This window comes from Ursus maritimus, unplaced genomic scaffold (assembly GCF_017311325.1).
Source record: "Ursus maritimus isolate PB19 unplaced genomic scaffold, ASM1731132v1 scaffold_30, whole genome shotgun sequence".
Taxonomy (NCBI): domain Eukaryota; kingdom Metazoa; phylum Chordata; class Mammalia; order Carnivora; family Ursidae; genus Ursus; species Ursus maritimus.
The window spans coordinates 7,790,866-7,801,444 of NW_024425564.1; the positions used below are offsets into that span (position 1 = coordinate 7,790,866).

The 10,579-nt window shown below is 46.3% G+C and overlaps 2 non-coding genes across 2 annotated transcripts; both read left to right on the plus strand.

Annotated features, from left to right (window-relative positions):
• Positions 1–4,693: 4,693 nt before the first annotated feature.
• Positions 4,694–4,766, plus strand: TRNAF-GAA. Its single transcript has one exon. It is a non-coding gene; the product is annotated as a tRNA-Phe (tRNA).
• A 3,329-nt stretch (positions 4,767–8,095) lies between these two features.
• TRNAA-UGC lies at positions 8,096–8,167 on the plus strand. The gene has a single exon. It is a non-coding gene; the product is annotated as a tRNA-Ala (tRNA).
• Positions 8,168–10,579: the final 2,412 nt, after the last annotated feature.

Genomic DNA, 10,579 nt, shown 5'->3' on the forward strand with positions numbered 1-10,579 from the left:
CCCCCCCCCCCCCGGAGCTCACAAACCACCCGCCTGACTGCTGGCTTTGCCCCTGCACGACTCTGCGACTCTGCGGGCCTCCCCGACTTTGGGTGAGCCGGCCCTGTGCTGGGGCAGGAGCAGGCCTGAGAAGGAAAGGCGCGCCTCGCCAGGGCCAACAGTCCCTTCGGGAGAAAGCTGGACTTCGGGGAGCTGCTTTCTAGGTTAGGGGGAGGTGGAGCAGAGAAATGAGGACTTGCTTCTCTCGCATTCCAGGTAAAACTTTCACGAACACAGTGCTCGCAGCACCTGGCTCGTGCCCAATCCCCCAGCTGCCGGTGGGTCCCCAAGCCGCCGACCTGCGCAGCGCTGGGGCTTCAAACGAGAAGTCTGCCTCACGCGTCCCCAGAGCGCGCAGCCTGTCCGCCCAGCGCCCCAGAACCGTGAGGCTCCGAAGCCGCTACAGCCCAGGGCAAAACGGGCCAGATCCTCCGGTGGGACCGGCCCGCCTCCCTCGAGAGAAAAGGAGCGCTCCTCTGGCCTCACACCTGCAGGAAGCCGCGGAGGGATGGGAGCGTCGCTTCCCCAGCCTCATCTGCCCGCAGATTCTGTTCCTCTCGAGGATGCTTTTCCTTGCCCTCCTCCCTCCCAACACCGCGCCCCCTCCCTGCACCTGGCGCCCCTCTGCTCCTCGCGCTGTGCGCCCAAAGACTTCACTGCGGCCCAGCGCACCCCCAGGACTCTCATCGCCCACTTGAATCTCTGCGCTGACATTTTCCACATCACTTTCTATAGAGTTTCCTTCCTCCCCGTTCAGCTCTTCTCCAGCACAGGCAGAGTCCAGGCCCGGTTGGGGCGTGGTGCGCGGCCCGGGGGGCAGACCCTCAGTCGAGGAAGGTTTCCTGTGCTGGGGAGAAAGAATCTGTAGAAGAATCAGAATAGTTTTGGAGAAAATAATCCCAAACCTCCCATCCAAATGTACCCTCCTACCAAATTTGGGCTAAAGCCTCCACTGGAGATGGGGATTTGAGAACCTGTCCAGACAAACTCGGGGTTTCATTAAAACTCACCCGGAAGGTGGGTCCCTTGTGGATGCCATTTCCTGGCTCCAGAGATGATTGTTCCTGAAATTTGGAAAACCCCTGAAATTGTTTCTACCTTATTTAACCAAAGGAGTCCAAAGTCCCCGCACTGTCGAATTGTTAAGAGTTTCGAAGGCTCACTGATGGATGAAACCAGTTCTTAGTGACCAGTGTGGCGACCACAGTTTGAAAAACCGTAATGAAGAGACAGTATGTCCTGGAGGCGGGGAGGTTTTCAAGGACATCCTTCTTTCCTGCTCTTCTTTTCTTGTTATTTAAACTGAGGTTTTATATAAAGTAAAATGCATAAGGCTTAATCAGTGAGCTCGATGGTTATGACACATGCATGCACCAGGTAACCAACACCTCAGGCAGAGAGCCAAGAGTTTTCAGCTCCCGGGAACTTCCTTGGGCCTCATCACAACCTGTATCTTTTCAAGGACATCCTTCTTTCCTGCTCTTCTTTTCTTGTTATTTAAACTGAGGTTTTATATAAAGTAAAATGCATAAGGCTTAATCAGTGAGCTCGATGGTTATGACACATGCATGCACCAGGTAACCAACACCTCAGGCAGAGAGCCAAGAGTTTTCAGCTCCCGGGAACTTCCTTGGGCCTCATCACAACCTGTATCACTTTCTGACGTCTACCACCATGGAGTGGTTTTTCTTGTGTTTTGAAATAATATAAATAGAGTCATACAACATGTACTCATTTGAGGGTTCTTCCACACAATCTTTTAAAAAATTGAATTCACCCGTATTGTTGGTAGTAGCAGATTTTCATTGCTCTGGAAGCATTCCATTGTATGAAAACTGCACATCACAATTTGTTAACTCATTTTATGTGTGAAGCCTATTTGGAGTGCTCCGAGTTTTTGGCTGACCTGTCTAACACTTCCCCAAGCATTCCTGTACATGTCTTTCAAGTGTAGGGGGTGGAATTTTTTCCCTTCTTCCCTTCTAGGTTCTTTGGCTGGTCTAAAAATGAAATTAATGTAAGACAATAGACTTGTAAAATAATTAGGAATGTTTCTAAATTCTACATCTGTACTCTTAATTCAAGGTCTCTGAGTTTCTCAAATAGTTGGGTTCAAGTTAATGGTCTGTGGTTTAAAATAGGTGTGGCAGATGTTAGTAATGCCCTGACAGAGAAAAATGTAATTTTAGCATCTGGGCAACAGCAACAACACTATAAAAAATAAATTCATGTAAGATCAATTAACAGGAGAAAAACAAATTTAATTTCATATATATGAAGACCCCACAAAAGTATGAAACTCAAAGAAATGATCAAAGCAGGAAGCTTCTATAGCTCTTAAACAACGAAACCATACTTTGTAAAGAATTTACAAGACAAAGGGGTTTGGGCTTGGGGTAGTAAATTGTGAGGAAGGAACAGGTTTATTTATATAGCTTTCTGTACCCTAAATTCCCTGTTTCTGGTGCTAAGAATGCCTTCCACCCTCTGGTACAAGGAGGTACCTTTCACATAAGAGACTTATCTCCTGCTTTCAGGGACACCAAAGAGAATCAGCATGTCCTTGCTCTGGCTATTTCTCAAATACCTTTAATTCAAATAATCACTATGCCAAAGTGGCATATTTTGGGGTGGCACATTCTACTCCCCTTCACTCATGCATTTCTCTCAGGCATAAATGCAATTGCGGAGTCTCAGAGTCAGTGGTTATATGTATATTTTGTTTTAGTCACTATTTGTAGGGGTGGCTTGCTGGCTCAGTTGATGGGCCCTCCAACTCTTGATCTTGTGGTTGTGAGTTTGAGCCCCACGTTGGGTGTAGAGATTACTAAAAAAACAAAATCTTAAAGAAAATGTTTCCAAATAGTTTCCCAGCGTGGGTGCCAGTTTCCCGTCTCATCAGCAATGCGTGAGAGTCCCAGTTGCTCCACGTCCTCAGTGGGTCTTGACATTGTCAGTTCCTCTAAGTTGCCGGTGATACTGGTGAAGAGAAGTATTATTTCATTGCTTTTAAATTTGAATTTCCTTGTTAGCAAAGATGTTGAACACCTTTTAAATTGCTTATTGGCTATTTGGGGTATCCCCTTTTGTGAAGTGCATGCTAATTTGCTCTTTCTTTTTGAGATTTTAACTGTTTCTTGGGGCTTTGTAGAAGTTCTTCACGTACCCCAAATAAGAGCCTTCTGTAATTTAAAGTATTGAAATATCTTCTCAGACTGTGGCTCATCTTCCTTTCTTTCTTAAAATATTTATTTATTTATTAGAGAGAGAGATAGCGAGAGAGAACAAGTAGAGAGGACAGGGAGAAGCAGGCTCCCCGCTAAGCAGGGAGCCCAATGTGAGACTGGATCCCAGGAGCCTGGGATCATGACCTGAGCCAAAGGCAGACGCTTAGAAGGCAGACACTTAACCAACTGCGCCACCAGGTGCCTCCTGCCCTTTTTTTTTAAGATTGATTGATTAATTGATTGATTTTCATCTTCCTTTCTTAAGGAGGAGCAGGCTTGAAAAACTTTCTAAGAAGAGGAAAAAGAAAAGAAGGGGAGAGGTGTTGAAGACACAGGAGAAAGTTCCATCCAGAGATCTTCCTGGTACTTCTTTTAAGATTTTATTTACTTATTTGAGAGAGAGAGAGAAAGAGTGTGTGCACATGAGCAGGGGAGAGGGGCAAGCAGGGTCCCCACTCAGCAGGGAGCCCTACCAGGACTCGATCCTGGGACCCCGGACCCCAGGTTCGTGACCTGAGCAGAAGGCAGCTGCTTAACCACCTGAGCCACTCAAGCAGGTACTGTTTCCTGTTGATTTTGCAGAAAACAAACCTCAGGCAGTTTGCTGGGGCTGACCGGGCACAAGTCTCAGGAACAGACTGTATTATCTTACCTGCCATCCTCCTGCATTTCTCCAGCCAGCCTACTGTCTTGCATTTGAAGACCCTTCAGGAAATAGGGCTCATGTTTCAAGGAGGGCTTTCTGTTGTGCGAGGTGTGGCTCGGGCTGGTGCGTCCTTTCCTTGGGAGAAGGTTGGAAACCACGCCTACGCATCTCCCTGTCGGTCTCGGGCAATCCTGCACTTTTCTCCATTTACAAACACGCTTGGCACGCTGTCGCGGGAGGGACCGCATTATCCAGCAGGTTGTCCCCGAGGCCATGCGCCTCTGTGCACTGGGTCTCCGCCCCGGCCGGCGAGCAGTGTCGGCGCTGGAAAGACCCGGGAAGGGCAGGGACAGGGGAAGCAGACGGCTGGCTCCCGGTTTCCTCGGCCCTGAGCAAGAAGCCCAGTTCCGGTGCCCAGGAATCCTCTGTTCCCCGCCGCGCTGTCGCTGAAGAGCTGAGAAACCACCGAAGGAAGACACTCCCTCATTTCAGCTTGAATTCTTTCCATTGTCTGAGCGGTGTGAGTCATGGAACAGCCAAAGGCGACCACGCAGAAAGCACCTTCCTGTTTTTACCAATTTCTCCCCATTTCTCCTGCGAACTGGTCCACGGTCTCCAAAGATCCTATTTCCACACACGGATTTCAGCGGAGCGCCTGTCCTTTTGGGCAAGTGAATGGATGACATTGAATAAAATAAGAACGGACATTGAAGAATACCCTGGCCCTGCAAACGAAAACTTTACTATTTGAAAGAATGACTAAAAAAGGTGGTTTTCAGCAGCCGAAATAGCTCAGTTGGGAGAGCGTTAGACTGAAGATCTAAAGGTCCCTGGTTCGATCCCGGGTTTCGGCAGTTCAGTTTTGCTTTGGTATGGACACCTCCCCTTTACACAAGGGTTGGGCCCCAGTTCCAGAAAGTGTATCTATACCTATAACTCTCACTTCTTCTTGCAACTCTGATCACGGAGTGTACATTCCCATTTTTATCACCTCTCTTTTGGTTTCTGTTCACTGAGGTCTTCTATGAAATGTTAACTGACAGAGTGAATATTTAAAGTTTTAAAATCTAAGAAATTCCAATATGCTACATGGTAAGCATTCATTTCTGTTTTGATGGTGTGTGTGTGGGGTGGGGGGTGGTTTTTAATCACAAGAATCGTAGGGGAGAAACCTGAAAACTGGAAAAGGAGCCCCTACAGTGTGTGTAGTAGGGTGTACGTGGTGTGTGTGTGTGTGAGGGTGTGGTATGTGCAAGGACAATTTTGCAATCAGAAAATCCGGGTTTGTATCTTGAGTCCACTCCATTATCAAGCTGCTGGACTGTGGGATGCCCAGGTGACTCAGTTGGTTAACTGACTGCTTTCAGCTCAGGTCATGATCCCAGGGCCTTGGGATCGAGTCCCACATCAGCTTCTGAGCTCAGTGGGGAGTCTGCGTCTCCCTCTGCTTGTGCACTCTCTCTCTCTGACAGATGAATAAATAAAATCTTTTAAAAAATAAATAAAAAATAAACTGCTGGAATAAGGGACACTCTTGAGTATCACTAAGCTTTTAAATGGTTGTAAGAATATTCTGAGTTTTCTTGTTGACAAGACATTCCTTCGGTCTTGCACCCGTGTCTAGAATTTGCACATCTTAAGTTATTTCTGTTTTGGTATTCCTGAAAGAATGAAAATAAACATTGCAGTAAGCATTAATCTGTTGAACATTTATAAGGGAACCTAGAATACGGAAAAATAAAAGCAAATGGACAGTAAAGTCATCAAGACTCAGGTACAAATAACCCATATTTTCCTTCAACTTCTTCCTGGAAATTATTTGTTGGGAATAATAGGTCATTCTTGTGTCATTTCGAACGGTTATCTTTTCAATATATTGGTTTCACAATATCAGTTTTTTTTTAATTTTAAGATTTATTTATTTTTTGGGGGAGGATTAAAGTGGGGGAGAGAGAGAGAGAGAGTACCTCAAGCAGACTCCCGCTGAACACAGAGCCCAATGTGGGGCACGATACCACGACCCATGAGATCATGACCTAAGCCAAAGCCAAGAGAGTCAGATGCTCAACCGACTGAGCCACCCAGCATCACCACAGTATCTGTTTTTCCCTGACAACTCTGGACCCTGTGTGAGGAAAATGGTTAAAACTGCCTCAAGTTGCAAGTGGAAAATCAGTACAAAGTGAGAATCAACATCAGGGTAGGGACACTGACTTCACAGGAGCTTGAAATTCCATACTTTGTCCACTCGCCACAGAGCCCTCCTAACTCAGAAGCTTGCATTCTGTCTCATTAAAAAATATTTGATCAGACAAACAGCATCACTGCGTGTTTCACTGCCTAGCACAGGAATGCTTCCTTTTACATTCTATTGAGGGGGAAGGTCTATGGTAATTCCCAAACATAATTAGCCTTCCACTCAGTACCCTAAAAATGAGGTCCATGATGTCTACATAGAAGGGGAACGTCTGTAAAGATCAAAGGAGATCATTCATATGAGTGCATTCTGTCCAGTCCTTGCATGGTATGGAAGACCATGTTTCATAGTCTCTGGCTCTAGGATTCCCCCAAAAGAGCACCTAAGCAGATAATGTCTTCTGTAGCCAGAGCTGTCCTAAGGAAATATAATAAAGCCATAAATGAGAGCCACTTTTGTAATTTTAAATTTAATAGTAGTCACATTAAAAAATAAACAAGTTATATTCATTTAAAAATATATTTAAATAATTTGAGATGTCTAAAACATCATTCAACAATTAATCTTAAAATGATTAGTGATATATTTTACATTTTAAATATCAAATAAAGTCTTTGAGATCTGGCATATATTTTACACTTACAGCACATCTCAGTATTTCAAGTGTAATACTCAGTGTGGCTCTGGCTACCATTTTGGACAGTGATGGGTTAAACATATACTTTATATATTTGCAGATTTTCTGAACTGAATATGCGTGGCATGAATGTGCTCTGTCTCTAAATTTAGATGAAATCTGAAGAATTTTGTATTAAATGAATCCATAGTCTGAAGATGGCTACAGACATTTGATTTAAAAAAAAAAAAATCCCATCTTGTTCATGGGGCAAACAGAAAGAAAAGCATACCTTCTTATTGTGAATTCCTGAGAATCCAATAGACAGATATCCAGTTTTCTCCAAGTGCAACACAAGCACTGACCAATGTTTCTGCAAACTTTCCTAATATTGTAAAGCATCATAAGCCTAATATTTTACAACATCAAACTGTCAAGATAATTGTCCTCAGTATTTACACACACACACACACACACCCATCAGTTTTACGCATGATACTTCTCTAGTCCCTCTTTCAGTGAAACCTGTCCTTAATGTTTCTGGTTTTATTCTAAAAATTCCAAATGACCTGTCTGATAAAGGAGTAGTATCCAAAATCTATAAAGTACTTACATAACTCAACACCGAGAAACCAAATAATCCAATTAAAAATGGGCAGAAGACATGAACAGGCATTTCTCCAAAGACATACGGATGGTCGATAGACATGGAAAGATGCTCAATATCACTCATCATCAGGGAAATGTAGATCAGAACCACAATGAGATATCACCTCACAACAGTCAGAATGACTAAAATTAGCAACACAAGAAACAGCAGGTGTTGGCAATGATGTGGAGAAAAAGGAGCCCTCCTGCACTGTTGGTGGGAATGCAACCTGGTGCGGCCACTGTGGAAAACAATGTGAAGGTTCCTCAAAAAATCCAAAATAGAACCACCCTACGATCCAGTAATCGCAGTACCGGATATTTACCCAAAGAATATGAAAACACTAATTTGAAGGGATATATGCACCCTTATGCTTATTGCAGCCTTATCTGCAACAAATCAAAAGAGCTGAAAAGCGGGGCTTGACTGATTCCTTGCCAGGAGAATGGTGTCCAGTGGTACCCAATGGGAGAAGGAAACTATAACCATGGTTTGAAGCCACAGTGGGAACTTCTCGGGTTATCATCTTTCCAATCTTTTGCCTTCTACTTCAAGCTCTGCACTCTGAAGAATCAGTCCCCTTCTCTAGTTCCTGAAGGTCTCCTGCCCAGAGCAGCTGCTGATGTCCCTTACCACTGAGCTACCACGACAGTCAGGGATCGAGGGCCTCAGAAAACAACACTTATCTCCAGATAAGTATTAGCAAAGGGCACCCTTAAAGGGGGGTGTAGCTCAGTGGTAGAGCGCATGCTTTGCATGCATGAGGCCCCGGGTTCGATCCCCGGCACCTCCAGACCTTAACATATTTTTTTCCCCTTTCTGACCTAACATCATCCAAAGCCATTCTTCAAAAATACTGATTTAGAACTCCTAACTTTTTTCTTCTTCCATTCCTGCACATATGGAACGAAAAAACATAACCTAACAGATTGCCTTGACTTCTCCTTCATCTCTTGCTGTGAACCTCCATATCACCTAAGGCGACTCGGACAGAAGACAAAGGGAAGGGGGAGGGGAGAACGGGATCCTATAACAGCATCTCTTGAACCGAGCAAAGCCGAGCACATGAATGAGCGACTCACCTCGGTTCCCACTGCGTGCTATTATGAAAGAGAGGGAAAGACAACGAAGAAGCAGCGTCGCCCCACCTACATGTTCTTTAGTTCGTTTTCTGGGACAAAGACAAAAGGAAAGCAGCATAAACCCATTGGCTGCTCTATCGGGACCCCCAGGACCTGCATGGAGAGTGCCACCAACAGCTCAGTCCTACAGTGGGCAGGGGACCCCGAGTCCTTGTGAATGAGCGAGCCACAGGATGCTGGACGAGGTAGAAAAGATTGTCAGGGAATTAATTAGGGGCCTTCCGAACACGAAAGAAATAAATAGGGATCAACACATTCTCAACTGATATTCCATAATACGAATTTTCCTATATTTCTTCGCCATCTTGTTTTTACCATTGTTCTAAATCTTTAAATACAACATTGCCTGCAAACCCCAGTTAACATCAAATGAAGGCCCCCATATGAAGAGGTAGGAAAAGGTTTTTCTGTCACAATGGAAAAGAGATGCAAAGCAAAGGGTGACGAGAACGCAGGTGTGCTGGATGGTTCCGCAGGTCAGGACAGCCTCTTCCTCTGTCCTTCCGTGGCCGAGCCTATCACAGCAGCTTTGTCTGACCAGGGCACTCCCAGGAATTTCTGCGGCACGGTTGGCACCTACATTAGTCTGCCAGGCCGCCGTCACAGAATACCACAGGCCGGGTGGTTTCAACAACAGAATGTATCTTCTCATGGTTTTGGAGGCTGGAAGTCCAAGACCAAGGTGCCCCCGGGGTTGGTTTCTGCTGAGACCTTTCTACCTGGCTTGCAGACGGCTGCCTGCTCCCTGTTTGTTGTAGCCCCACGTGGCCTTTCCTTTCTGTGCATACTCCTGGTGTCTCTTCCTCTTCTTACAAGGAGGGCCCCACCCGCACGACCTCATTTAACCTTTACTACCCCCCTAACGACCTAAATATAGTCACACAGGGGGTCAGGGCATCAACATATGTATTTGGGGGGGGGCACAATTCAGTCCGTAACAGACCCTTTTTTGAGAGACAGAGAGTGCAAGCAGGGGGAGGAGCCAGGGGTTGCCAAGGGAGAGGGAGAGAGAATCCTAGCCGGCTGCACGCCCAGCACGGAGCTTGATGAGGGGCTCAATCTCCGGACCCTGAGATCAGGACCTGAGCCGAAGTCAAGAGCCTGACACTTAACCGACTGAGCCACCCAGGCGCCCCTTATCACAGCACCTTTTCAGAAATTCCAAAGCTCCGTGGTCTCAAAACTGCGGCTATCTGGGTACTTACTTCCTGTGGGATCAAAGTGTCTTTGGGAGGGAATGAAATTTGTTTCCAGTTGGTAATTCTCACCCTCCACCAGGCTGGGGTGTCCTTATTTCCAGATCCCCTTCTCCTGGGAAAATATCTACAGCAGGCACTCCAGAGGCGAGACAGACCGGCTTCAGAAATCTGCCTGCTGCTGCCTGGCCGTGCGCCTTGGGGCCAATTATTTGTATAGGACGCATTTTTTGGAGGGAGATAACGTAGTCATTTCACGTATTTTCTACTATCTGCTTGTTTTCTCCGGGCATTTAAGCAAATAGTGCGTGGGACACTAAAGTGGGAGGGGGGAGGTTGTGTGGAATTAGAGAGCTGTCAACTTCCAAAGTCCAGGTCCAACCCCAGAGCAATAGTTTCAGGCGACTTTGCAGGTCCCACCAAAGACCCCACTGAGTTTTCTACGGATGAACTCAAATGGGCGCTAGGAGACTTCACCTACCAAAATGCCTGGGGTCCGAGCAAGCTATTTGAGTTTCTCAATTGGAAACCCAAGCTCGGAGGACTCCAAGCCCCTACAGCAACAAGTGCAACTGTCCTCTCCACCCTCGCGGTTGGGACTCTCACTCTGGCTCCTTGTGCAGCCCTACTAATGCGGCCAGTTCTCTCGTCTAGGATCAAATGGCTAAAAACTATAATACGAGTGAGTCGTAATTCAAACGTCTCCTTAGGTTAAGTCAGGCTTGTGCTGCGGACGGAGACTCGGTGGCTCACTGGCCGCTCCTTCCCGTCCTCGCAAGAAATCCTGCTGCTCCCCACCCTCCTCCCCTCCCCTCTGTACCCTCGTCCCCCAGGCCTAAGCCTCTGCTTTCTCTCCCCTTAGCTCGC